Source organism: Cupressus sempervirens, chromosome 5, assembly GCF_028749045.1.
Source record: "Cupressus sempervirens isolate cs-2001-9-10 chromosome 5, ASM2874904v1, whole genome shotgun sequence".
Taxonomy (NCBI): Eukaryota; Viridiplantae; Streptophyta; class Pinopsida; order Cupressales; family Cupressaceae; genus Cupressus; species Cupressus sempervirens.
Window position 1 is genome coordinate 1051971674 of NC_143122.1, and position 13780 is coordinate 1051985453.

The following is a 13780-nucleotide window of genomic DNA, read 5'->3' on the forward strand; positions in this document are numbered from 1 at the left end:
AGAGGCTACCTATGAGATTTCAGTGGGTGCGATGAAGTTGGTCGAAGATTATGGTGCCTAATTCATTTAGTTTCCCACCTTTTCATACATGTGAGTTCAAGGATTCTCCAAGGAGCCATACAAACTTCCTAGGTACCCAATGAAGAAGATGGTCTTGTTAGAGCTTGCTCAACAACATAGAACTTATGAAAAGATTCAAAAAGGGAAGAAGAAGTTGGGATTACAATTCCCAATCTTCATAGGAGAAAGAAAAATCAAGGTATACCCATGTCTAAAGGATACACAAAGATCATTAGATGACACCATTTCCATCTTCTACTTTATCCAAGAAGGAATGATTTTGATCCTTAAAAAAATATCTCATCAGTAGTAGGATCAAAGTACCAACACAAAGTGCACCTTGAAGACTTTTTGACAAATGCAGCAGATGAGAATGAGATTAGAAAGAAGATGCATCCAAGGTTATTGTTGAACATTATTAGAACATGCAACATATTTAGGGTTCCTGATCAAATGGAGGAAGATCCAAATGTGATGCAAACAAGGTTCAATCTAGAAATGATAGCTTAGCCATATAATTGGAAGAGGAAAGAAGTTATAGATCTAGAAGCTCTTTCAAAGCTAGTCTTAGATTTTACAAAGTGGTGGATTGAGTGTAAGCTTGAAAAATTAGTTGCACTAGCTAATGGATTCACATATAGGTTTCTTGGTCATAGAACACTTAGGGATGAAAGATTGGGACACATATCTAAAGGGACCATTGAGGAAAGAGGAACTCTAGCAGAGGATGTAGGAACCAATAAAGGGAAAGAGGTATCTCAAGAGAAGCATCAGGACTAGGATTGAGGAAGTCATCCAAGAACCTTAAAATAAGAAGTAGAAACATGGAAATTCTCCCTCTTCTCCAAGTTGCACTCCAAGTGTTTAAGAGATAGAAACATTTGAAAGGTAGGATGTAGGGACAAGCATAAGGAGATTTGAGTGAGAAGAAAATTTGGATAGGCCAAGTCATATCGACTAAGTATAAATGCCTATGAAAAATATTTGCAAGAAAGAGGGAGAGATTAATATATCACTATAGAGGAAAGTCTTTCTACAATCTTAGAGCAAGAAATGATGAATGATGGAGATGGTCCACTAGAGGAAGAGGCTCCAATAGTAGCAATACATCTTCCAAATGTTGAAGCCATAGTTCCTAAAGTAATGGTGGATAGTCCAGGAAAGAGGATATTGACATTCGAGTAGTTCAAAGGAAAGAGAAATTGGTGATTCCAAGGGACCAAAGTATACCCATTCTAGAATGGTTGAGAAAACAAATTCAATATAGTCAAAAAAAGGAGGTTAATCCAAAAATTGAATTACAAGAAATTTTGGACCAAGCAAACTGATTGGGAGAGCAAGGTAAAGCAAGAAGATATAAAAAATTCATCAAAGGAGAATCGAGGTACATAATCTTGTAGATTGTGACTCCCACGATCAACAAAGGAAAAAATTAGATTGCTCTAGATGAATACCATGTTATGGAAATAAATCTTGGTTGGGCCTCCCAAGAGAAAATATTAGAAGAATTTGATGACTCTACATAGGCTTTGAAGGATAGGCTGAAGAAAGTGGAGAAAGGGTACAAAAAAGAGCAAAGAGAAATTAGGGCCTTATGTTACTACATCAATGACTTGCCTCATCTAGTAAGAGAAGAAGATCCATCATTTGTCCCTCCAACAGGTGTTTCCAATGAAGTGGTAGGTGACATTGATAGAATAAAGCAGACTACTCAAGGTGCAAAAGTTTGGGTCGAAGGAATTCAAGAGGAAGCCTTCAAAAATTTAGAAGAAATAACTTGCAAGTACATAGTAGGGAATTAGCTACACTCTCCAAGATCTAGTGCATGTAGGAATGATTGGTGGATGAACATATTTACCAAGATGAGGTGATTGCCGACATTCAGAATCTGATGGAGACCCCAAAACAAGAATTGATCCATGGTCAAGTTATTGACGAGGATGATGTCTATTATTTTATTTGATGGCATAGTGTAGTGATCATAAATAAGGAAATTTTTGAGGGCTTCACCAAGGAATCCACTCAATGGAAGAAGATTGTTGACAACATCAAGCAAGGAATATCCAACACAATTACATCCTTGTTATTGCGCAGATTGGTGGAAGAAGAAATGACAACTAATAATCTGAAAGTCAAGTCAGAGGAATTCTTTCAACTAAATGTCCATGAAAGAGATGATTTTGAGAACTTCTCCATCTTCTTGAATATAATGTACACTACTAAGGACTTGCTATCAAATTGGGATGAAAACTTGGGAAAGGAAGAAAGAGCAATTGTAGTTCTAGAATTCAAGTAAGAATCTACACCAAGCATCAGTATAGAGGAATTGGAAATAATGTTGGATCAATTTCACACCTTCAGGTGGGGGAATAAAGAATAGATGCATTTAATGTATAGTGGGTGTTCTTAGTGGTCATTTATTACACCTCACTTCCTTCCTAAACTAGCATGCATAGTGGGCATTTATTACCCACTACAATAGTGGATTCCTTCTTGCATTAATGTAGATTCCTTTTCTTTGCCCTAATCCTAATTAGGGTTGATGTGGTAAAATCTTGAGCATTGGTTATTGTAATCATTTGGGCTGTCCATTGTAATCGAGGACCTATATAAAGGTCTCATTTCTCATTTGTAAGTGGGGATTTTTATGAAATTTTTGCTATGAGCTACTGAGTGAGATAATAAAAGTTTTCATTGAAGCTTGGTGAATACTTGATGTGTCTTAGTGATTTCTTGTTCTCTTAAATTCCTTCAAGTAAATTAAGTTTGCATGGTGAATGTATGGTGATTACAATGAAGAATATGATGGTGTATTGATGAATTCCTTTAGTTCATATTTTTGACATTTTAGTGACTCTAACTCATTGTGCAAAGTTATTATGAACCCATTTCATGCATATGCTTAACTTCTATCATTCATATACATTGTTATTTATGATGGCATATGCGGTGGTATGAAAATCTTTGGCATAACCTTTGAATATTGCACCAATTCATGTGAAGTTGTAGTATAACTTGGCAAAGTGAAGCTTGGAAAAATGATGAATTTGTCCACCCGAATACTGTTTATACTACCCTTATAATAAGAATATAATTCCCAAACCCTATCCTATTTAATTTATGCATATTTTGTCAAAACTCCAAAAAGTACTTCATTGCAAAACCTTGAGATAGCTCTCACATCCAGTATGTCTTGAAGTGAATCTAAATAAACACGTGTTAGTGAACAAATTATCTTTTCCTACTAAAACAATAATTCACTCTATGCCCAAGGCTTGAAAAATTCAATAAAGTTCATAATAATTGGGTAATCATTGTGTTATTTGTTTCCCTTTGAATTTTATAGGTACAACTCCCTTTACAAAAGATTTATTAATAAGTCCAAAAGATCAAAACTAATTGAATGCACACTTTTGCCAAAAAGTGCATAAGGAACGCTCATGTACTCTTGGGTATAGAGGTAATAATTTACATATTCAAAGATTCAATGAATGAAAAGTTCAGTCTTTCCACAAGCAAGTAAGAATTAACTAGGAATTTAAACATTACAATACTCAAACTAATTTTGGAGAAAGATAACTGAAAATGAAGAACAAAGAAATAGTAGTAGATGTCATACACAACCAATCATCATAGCTCACAAAGTAACCATGATTCAATTAGCCTCAAACATCAAGTTTTAGAGCACAAAAAAAATGATAGATATGTATATATATATATATATATGTATATATATATATATATATATATATATATATATATATATATATATATATATATATATATATATATATATATATATATATATATATATATATATATATATATATATATATATATATATATATATATATATATATATTCAAAAATACTTCTTTAGCACAAAGTCATTTAAGAGAGCACTTCCATATATACTTCTATCTATCCATCACTATTTCCATATAATCAACATAAAATAGCTTTGTCAAAGTATATCTAGCCTACTAAAAATCTAAACCCTAACTAGATAAATTCTCACAAAATAGAAAGTAACTATTTTCAACTAAATGGCTCCGCCATCCATCTCTTCATCTACCATGGTTTGCTTCACTAATTTCTAGCTCTTGAAGGCATTTGTGAATTCCTGCATTGTACGAGAGTGAGGATTTTTTAGACTGAGTAGCTTTAACCTACAAGAATCCTTTTTACACTTAAGCTCTTTAGGTTGGCGACTTTGTCTCAGCATGATATTTTTTGTTTAGATACAATATCGACTAGATGTTTGCCAAAGTAGTGAAGCCTCTAAAAGTAGGTGTGTCATTGTCCCCAATTCATGTCATGATATCAATGAAATTTTTGGTTAAGACTTCAAAGTCCATGTTGCCGTCTTTGAACTATAGGATTCCTGTAGGATTAACAACATGGATATCCTTTAGGAGTTATTTATGCATGCCAGTGATTTTAGTTTCCACTGATCGCATTTCTTCAATGGCCCCTTTATAAAATGACTCCTTCTAATGCATATTCCTCTTTATGATGAACAAAATGCATGAGTCCATAGTTTTCATGGGATTTTCATTCAAAAACTTCAACACTCCATAGTTTTCAACCTCATGAACTTGGAACACAATAGCTTGGCATTGATTTTGATTAGCCTCCCATACTAGCACAAGGGTTTGAATTTCACCTAATAGCACATCCCTTTCTGCGTACATGGTGGTAAAATCCAGAATGAATTTACTACCTTCTTTTATTATAGATCCCACCCATTCCTTTACTATTTCTAAGACTAGTTTACCCCTTTGTGTTTGCCTAACCAATTGCTAGTTGTCTGAGGAATTGGGATCAAAAAACTGTGGAGTCTGAACCAGTTGAAGAGCACCCAAATTCATTAGTGAATCTATATAAGCAGCCATATTAATTACTAGTGGCTATAGATCTTTCTTCTCTTTGCCATATTTTTCTTACTTAGTCAGCATGTGGTCTATAGAGAATAAAGAAGTGATTACCGGTGTCTCTGTTAATGACACCCAATTCTATAGTGGTGATTTTAAAACCTTCGGCATCAATTTCTCCATACTCATCTTTCTATTTGTAGGTAGCCACCTCTATCATCACCTTTCTAGTTACTGGGTCCTTAATCAAATGCACATCACTTTTCATCTTTTTACTTTTAGAACTAGGGACTGCATATTTTGTAATGAAGTCTTTGACTAGTGTAGACATTGGTTGAAGGCTTTGTTTCTTGCTAACTGAATTAGAAAACCATGATGGAATAGGAGGAGCAATAGTCATCGCTTGGCTTCCCCTAGGAGGAGTAATGAATTTAGGTTTATCTGACTTAGGTGCTTCTATTAACTTCACATCACCATCTTGAGTATCCGAGAAGCTAAGTTCTTCTCCTAGACCTTGTCCTTGAGCCATCTTGTTCTCCTTTTGAAGCTCCTACTGCATAAGTGCCTTAGATTTAGTCTTGGACTTGGTTCTAGGGGTCATGGTTTGTTTAGGAAACGATGTTCTATTCTACTTATTGGGAGCCGAAGTGTTACCTGTACCATGAGACAAAATTAGGATGTCAAAGGTTAATTTTTTAGAGAAAGAAACCACCTTTAGGGATTTTCTAGTTTATTTTTCATTGACAACCTTCATGTTTCTTCTCCTCAACTAGTTATCTATGTGAGTGAGTATAGATCTAGTTCTCAAAATTCTATCATCTTCCTCACCTTGACTCCACTCTACCTCTATTTGTTGTAGTTCATTAGCTTCTTCCCATCTCGGTTCAATGATATCCGAACCATCCTCAACTACTCCTTCCAATTGAAATTTCAATTTGAGAGAATTAATTTGTAGATTTTTTATTCTTGAATGATCCTTCTTTATCACTTCTTCCTCATCATTACAATCATGCCACAGATCTTCTAAATGTCAAACTATAGGTGATTGATCTTGCAAACCAAGTACTTTAGCTGTGAAACCTTTGCTGTCAAAATTTCTCCTTCCTTGGTAGGATCCAAAATTGAAATTGAGCAAGTTGCTTCCAACCAGTAAGGCATTAATCATGTTGCTGCAAGTTAAAGAACTAAGTTTAATAGGAGAAACAAACTCCTACTCTTCTTGATGTAGATTGTCTTTAATCATTGAAAATAACTATCTAAAATTTCAGCTATGATAAAATAGTCTAAAGAATATCGAGGTAGTTTCAACAGTTCTTCTTCAAATACCCCAATTCATAAGTATGTGAACTTAGGAAATTGAATAAAATAGCTCCCATAAACTTGAATTAGCTTTTGGGCCTCTAGGGATATCCTCAATATTGGTGCTTTTTTGAGATTCAAATGCAAACTTTCTATTAGTACATCATGTGTTTTTCAAAAATCTTCTAACAATCTATAACTCTAGAGAAGGGGATAGTACTCGTAGATAGTTATGGCTTCATTCCAAGTTTCATGAGGAAGAGAGGTAATATTTTTGACACATTCAGTGTAGTAGGTCAAATAGGAAGACGTGTGGAGATCTTCTCCAAACACCTTAGTAGATTTGTTAATCTTGAATGCTCCTTCTTTATCACTTCTTCCTCATCATTACAATCGTCCTACAGATCTTTAGTTGTGATACCTTCAATGTCAAAATTTATCCTTCCTTGGTAGGATCCAAAATTGAAACTGAGAAAGTTGCTTCCAACCACTGAGGCATTAATCATGTTGTTGTAGGTTAAAGAACTGAGTTTTGTTGGTGTAAATAAGAATTTACTTTTTACACTTACTTAAGTTTACTTAGGTTTATGCATTATTTAATTATTTTGCATTATTTTATTATTTTTATTCATGAGACACTTAGGAGTTTGTGCACCTTTTGAGTTGTCATGTAGACAACACAGGAGTATGCAACTCTATTTTAGCACATGGTGTCTACAACACTATTTTGCGTGTCACACCCTTGTAGGCTTATCCTCTCATCACCGCACTTACTTCTATGCTTAATGGAGGATAACCCATATCTGGTGGACATGTGCTTGGTTGTATGACATATCATGGTGTTGATTACGAGGCATTCTAGATGTATCTCAGAGGCCTTTATATTTAGGCACTCCTAGTGTACTCTCAACCAATTATTGAATACATTATTATTTTGATCATACTCTCTCTCTCTTTGGTCTACTATGTGCTTGTGTTTGAGTTCTTAGTTCTTGGGTGAATTTTTCCCTTAGGAAAATTCTTACATGGTATCAGAGCAACTTGGAGATTTTCTCATCACAAGCTATTCAAGACTTCTTGCTTGCTTCATCACCTCAGCTTGAATCCAGAGTGCTACAAAAATTGGGAGCGTCTAGAGCTAGATCTGGCCTCGCCATTGCATCCAAAACACTGAACCGGTGAAAATCGACTATAAATTTGGCTACCTTGGCCCAAAGTTGACCGTGAGGCAAATTTTTTTGCAAATCAAAACCCAAAGGCCCCAATTTGCAGTATGGGATTTAATTCCATTTGAAATTGCACTGGTCATACCTCTGCAAATTGGCAGAGGTCATACCTATCAAATCCAAATATTAAGTAGTGGCACTTTTCAAATCCTAGCAAGCTTAACCACCAGCCACAACTACCAACAACTCGGTGTCATTTCCTTTTGTTAACAATGCATGCAGGTTTGTTTTAAAATGGTGCATAGCGTTGTCCCACAACACATGTGGGACTAAACCCACCTCTTTCCTGGCGATAAGCAAATTTTTAAGCTCTTCCGCTTGTTGTGTAGCAGATCCAACATGCATTTGGAGTTTCTTAGCCTTGTCTGCATTTTTTAGCCTGGACTGTGGTCACACACATCTTCGGCAGTGATTTTTGAACCTGACATTGCCGACTCTATTTACCGTGATTTGAGTTTTCGACGGTGACTGTTCCTACTTGTAGACTACATTTCCCAGTAGGGTTTTTGCATTTTCAGCTCATCGCACATCTTTTGACCTCAACATCACAGCAGGTTCCAGAAAAGTTTCTCTAGAAATTGTGCATATTCTCTGGCACCTAGTCTCTAGTGCAGCAATCATATTTTGGCTCTACATGGTTTAAACTTTCCCGCCTATAGAGTGATACGCGGATGAATCAAATCGCACCATGTGACATGTTCTACTAGACTCCTGCCTATAGATTCACAACTTTGACATGTCAAATCCCACCCTCGCTACCTTCCACATGGACCAATTATGTTCTGCCACCTGTACAGTGGGAACATCAAGCCCTCTCTGCGTTAAACAAGTGCATTCACACACAATCTAGCACCACACAACTTCGAAGACATGTGGCATCCTATAATTGAGCCATGTGGTAATCTCGCTCAGTAGAGGTCATGAATTCAGTACTACCACATTTGCCATGTGGAAACTAGTTTGCATAAGTCACATGTCAGCATCCATACATTTCGTATAGTACAGATATACAGTCAGTTGCCACATCATTCGAAGGTGTTTTTTTTGCTGACATCATCAAAATGCTATGTTAAATTTGACTGTCATTTGACCATCATTCATAGGCATTTTATAACTACATTGATGGCCATTTGATCATCAAATTTAGACTCACAGGTTCTCCTCTAGACCTCTCTTTAGATTGCTTTTTAGTTCGGTAGCCTAACTTTGTGAGCCCATAACTTGGACATTTGGACTCTGATTTAGGTGCCATTTTTTTTGAAATTAGGTAATATTTCCTCAATTTTCTAGTGGTGGTGTTATTTTATGGTTTTGGTTCATAGATTTTCTTGAAATTGCATTTTTTGGAAATTGTACCTACATAATCCTGCATTTTGCAACTTCAGAAGCTCCGTATGGGCACATCTGGTCACTTTTTAGGTTCCATTCTTTTTTAAAGTTCATTTTTTTTCATCTACTTTCCAAATTTGAAGTCAGATTTTAGGGTTGTGTGGACCAATTTCTCACTCTTAGAATTAGGCCTTCTTTGGCACTGTAAATCTTTCATTCTTTTTCAGAGTTGTTATAAAATCTAAGCTACAGTGCTTAAGTGATAGATTTCAGCCTTATAAGGCATTTGTAAAAGAAAAATAAAAAATTTCACTTTGTTCATTTTGACAAGTGGCCCATTGTAAACGCACTACTTATAAAGTGCCAACAACATCTATTTTGAGGGGGTCTTTTGATTGAGTGAAAAGGGGGGGGTGTGTACTATGTTTCTTGTGTCTCTCTATTTTGTGCTATTTTCATTTCTGCATCATGGGTTTTAAATGTTTTCCTCTAACTTCATGCAACTATTCTACATGGAAAGATATTGCATGGACTAGATTAATGGAAAAAGGATATAGTCTTTATGTTGATGTTACAATTACCAAACCTATTGATGCTAAAGAACTCATTGATTGGCAAAGACAAGACCGAAAAGCTTTAGGTGTTATCAGGAGTTGTATACATGGGGATCTTCTCTTTCACATTAAAAATTGTTCAGAATCTAAAGAAGCTGGGGATAAACTTGAATAGTTGTGTGGTAAAGTGGATGAAGAAAAGGGATTTCAGATTGAAGATGATCTACTTCTCTTGGATCCTAAGAATTATGACACAATTCAAGATTATATCATTAAAGTCAATGAGTATAGGGCACTTCTAAAATATTGTGGAAATCCCATGAAGGATGACAGGTTGATTCATCACATCCTAAAGAAGTTACCTTCTGAGTATGCTAACTTTGTTTTGAGCTTTAATACTCATAGGTTAATCATGGGATCTACTTACCAGAAGCCTTCCTTTGATGGATTTGTAGATATGTTGATTGTTGAAAAATCTCACTTGGTGGATTTTGGACTTCTCAAGTCATCTAAGACCAAAGCCTTAGTGGCTAGTGATGATTCCAAATTTAGTCAAGGGGGAAAAAGCAACAACAACAAGAAGCAGTGGAAGAAAAAAACACAATCTGAGACACAACAATCCTCCTCTCAACAAGGCAATTCTTCTTCAAAAAAGAAGGGAAGCAATGAAAAGAAGGACAAACTCTTTTGTGCATACTGCAAAAAGCCAAATCATGACGAGCATCATTGCAAGACAAAAAGAATTGATGAGTTAGAAAACCTACTCAAGAAGAACAAGATTCAAGTGTTAGGTACTTCCAAGGATTCTACTCCTACCTCTTCAAAGGGTAAAGGTCAAGCACTTATGGCCAACATAAGTTCTTCAGAATGGATACTTGACTCAGGTGCCTTTTACCACATGGGTTCTTCAAAGGGAGACTTTTCTTCATTGAAGTAGTCAAAGGTGCCACACATCTTTGTGGGAGATGATGAATAAGATGGAAGTTGAAGGAAAAGGACATATAGAAATGGAAGATGGGGAATTCAAATATGTTCTCTACATTCCAAATCTAAGTTCCAATCTCCTATTAGTTTACCAAATCACTCAACTTGGAGATTGTCATAAGGTTGAGTTCCTTCCAGATTCAGTGATGGTGCAAAGTCTCAAAGATGATTCATTGGTAGCAGTAGAGAAAGTCAATGATGACAAGAGGTTATACTCCTTCTCCCACTTTGTGCCTAAGAGTCCTTCTCAAGCCTTGTTAACTCACTCTACTTCACAAATCAACTTATGGCATGAGCGGTTTGGTCACCTTGACTTCCACCCTCTTCAGCAACTTTTCTCAAAACACATGGTGAAAGGTCTACCTAATATCAACTTTTCTAAGGGAGAGTGTTCATCTTTTTTAGTGGATATGAATCTCAAGGAGAAGTATGATAAAGGGAAGTCTTCTTGAGCTCTAGTTGTTCTTCAGCTAGTTCACATGGTATTAGCAGGACCCTTTGCAATGACTTTAGTTAGCCAAGGCTGCTACATACTCATATTTGTTGATGACTTTTTGAGATTCACTTGGGTCTTCTTTCTTCATCATAAGAATGAAGTGGTTCATAATATTCAATACTTCAAGACTCATGTTGAACACAAGTCAAGGAAAGCCATCAAATTACTTAGAGTGGACAATGAGAATAGATATGTTGACAGAAGACTTAAGAACTTTTGCAGAATTGAGGGGATTGATCTTCTAAACTCACCAGCATTCAGTCTGCATAAGATATATGTTGCAGCTATGAGGATTAGGACTCTCAAAACCATGGCAAGTTGCATGATAAAGGCCAAGTCTCTTGATCCTACACTTGAAGTTCAAGCCATTAGCAGTGCTACTCACATACTTAACAGGTCTCCTCGTCTAGCCTTAGATGGAAAGACTCCTTTTGAGGCATGGTGCAGTAGAAAACCAGTTGTGAGTCACCTTAGATTCTTTAGTTGTCCAACATGGGAAAATCTTACTTCCAAGAGTTGCAAGGCACTAAGACCTAGGACTTGTACCTTTATTGGTTATGAAGACAATGTGAAGGCTTACAAACTTATGGATCCAGAGACACATGAGATCTTTGTGGAGAAGGATGTTCAATTTGAGGAAAGTTCTCCTAGCTTGTCCTCTACTCCTCTCCACACATCATACACAATGGAAACTAATAGTGACACCAATGATAGTGCTTCAACAGATTTAGACACATGGAGTTCTATCATCAGTTGTAGTGAGAGGTCACATTAGTCTAGTCCATGTGCTTTCATTGCCATAGTGAAAGGTCCATCTCAGCATGGTACATCTCATCTTCTAGCTCCAGCTTCAGTTGACTTGGGAGATAGACTTGAGGACTTACATCTTCTCATTGATGATGATTCTTCTATAGTTTTTGTGAGGGCTCACTCTAACCCTCATGTCCATTCTCTACATGATCAATCTATACAGGTTGGCATGATTGTGGATCCTTATGAACAGCAATTAGTGGAGGTCTCTTTGTCATTTGAGGAGACAAATAGTTCAATGGAATAGGTTCAATAGACATCCTTGATAGATCTGCATTCATTCTTTTTAGCACAGTTGGAAGGGGTGAACTTCAACATCAGCATAGGGATACTTGAGTAGGTTTCAGGGCCACCATACATCTTCAGGAGTGTACCTTTGCCTCTATTTCTTCCTAAGGTGAGGAACACCATTTTGCATTCTTGGACTAGCTTCTTCATCAGAGCAGCTCTCACTTGTTGGCATTCTTCTTTTGGGGGGGGAGCCTATTCTATCTCTCTTCTTTCTCTCATTCTCTTATGTCTATATTGGATGTATGTCGTAATGGGGGGGTCTTGATTACTCCATCCATCGATGCATCCTTTCTTTATCTCTCTTTTTGGGGGAGGGTTTTTCTCATGAGGTTTTCCTTGTTTCCCCACTTTATGGGAGATTGCATCTCATTATGTACATGGGTACCTAACATAGCCTTGTAGCCAAGACCCATTATGCATCTTCTTCCTAGTTTCATAAGCTTAAGGGCATTCCCCTAAGTTGCACTTAAGGGGGGGTGTTGGTGTAAATAAGTATTTACTTTTTACACTTACTTAAGTTTGCTTAGGTTTATTTAATTAGGTTGTATGACATATCATGGTGTTGATTACGAGGCATTCTAGATGTATCTCAGAGGCCTTTATATTTAGGCACTCCTAGTCTACTCTTAACCAGTTATTGAATACATTGTTATTCTAATCATACTCTCTCTCTCTTTGGTCTACCATATGCTTGTGTTTGAGTTCTTAGTTCTTGGGTGAATTTTTCCCTTACAAAAATTCTTACAAGTTTAATAGGAAAAATAGACTCCCACTCTTCTTGAGGTAGATTATCTTTAATCACTAAAAATAACTATCTACAAATTTCAGCTATGATAAAATAGTCTAAAGCATATCGAGGCATTTTTAACAGCTCTTCTTAAAATCCCCCTACCCATATGTATGTGAACTTAGGAAATTGAATAAAATAGCTCCCATAAACTTGAATTAGTTTTTGGGCCTCCAGGGATATCCTCGACATCAATGCTTTTTTGAGGTTCAAATGCACACTTTCTATTAGCACACCATGTGTTATTCAAAAATCTTCTAACACTCTATCTCTCTAGAGAAGGGGACCATACTAGTAGATAGTTATGTCTTCATTCCAAGTTTCATGAGGAAGAGAGGAAATATTTTTGACACATGCAATGCAGTAGGTCAGATAGGAAGACATGTGGAAATCTTCTCTAGACACCTTAGCATGTTTAAGTTGACTTCTCAATGAACCAACTATTAGTTCAGCCCAATCTAAAAACCATTCTCCTTTCAAAATGATTTCTACATAATGGTACATCCAATCTTCAAAGAGAAAAACATCTAAAGAACCTTTAACCTGGTGCAATAAAACCATGAGATCATAAACAAGAGGCTTCATATGATCCTTGGTGATTATTTTGTGTAGTCTTGAGCTACCTTTATAATTAGTCTTTGTCAATTTCCTAGCCAGCATGTTACAATATTTGTCTGGGTTTCCTGATACTCAACTAGAGACTGGGCAGGGCTAAAGGAAACATAGGTACATTTAGGAAAATATAATACTGATGAGATAATCTCCCTAGATATTCACAACATTTTTTCTCCATCTTTATTCAAAATACTCTTGATTCTCACATCATAGTCATTAATACACAACTGAAGTAGCTCAAGACTCAAAAGGGAAGGGGGGAAAGTCATAGCTTCAATCAAACCACTTTTTAGGATTTCTAAATAACCATTAACTTCATTAGCTTGCTCAAGAAAATTTCCTTGCAACTTCTCAACCTTGACACCTTCCAAATTAGTATCAGAAATGATAGGCCTTTTATAGTTTAAACTTGAAATATTCCAAAAGAAATGCAGAATAGATTTCATTTTAAACAA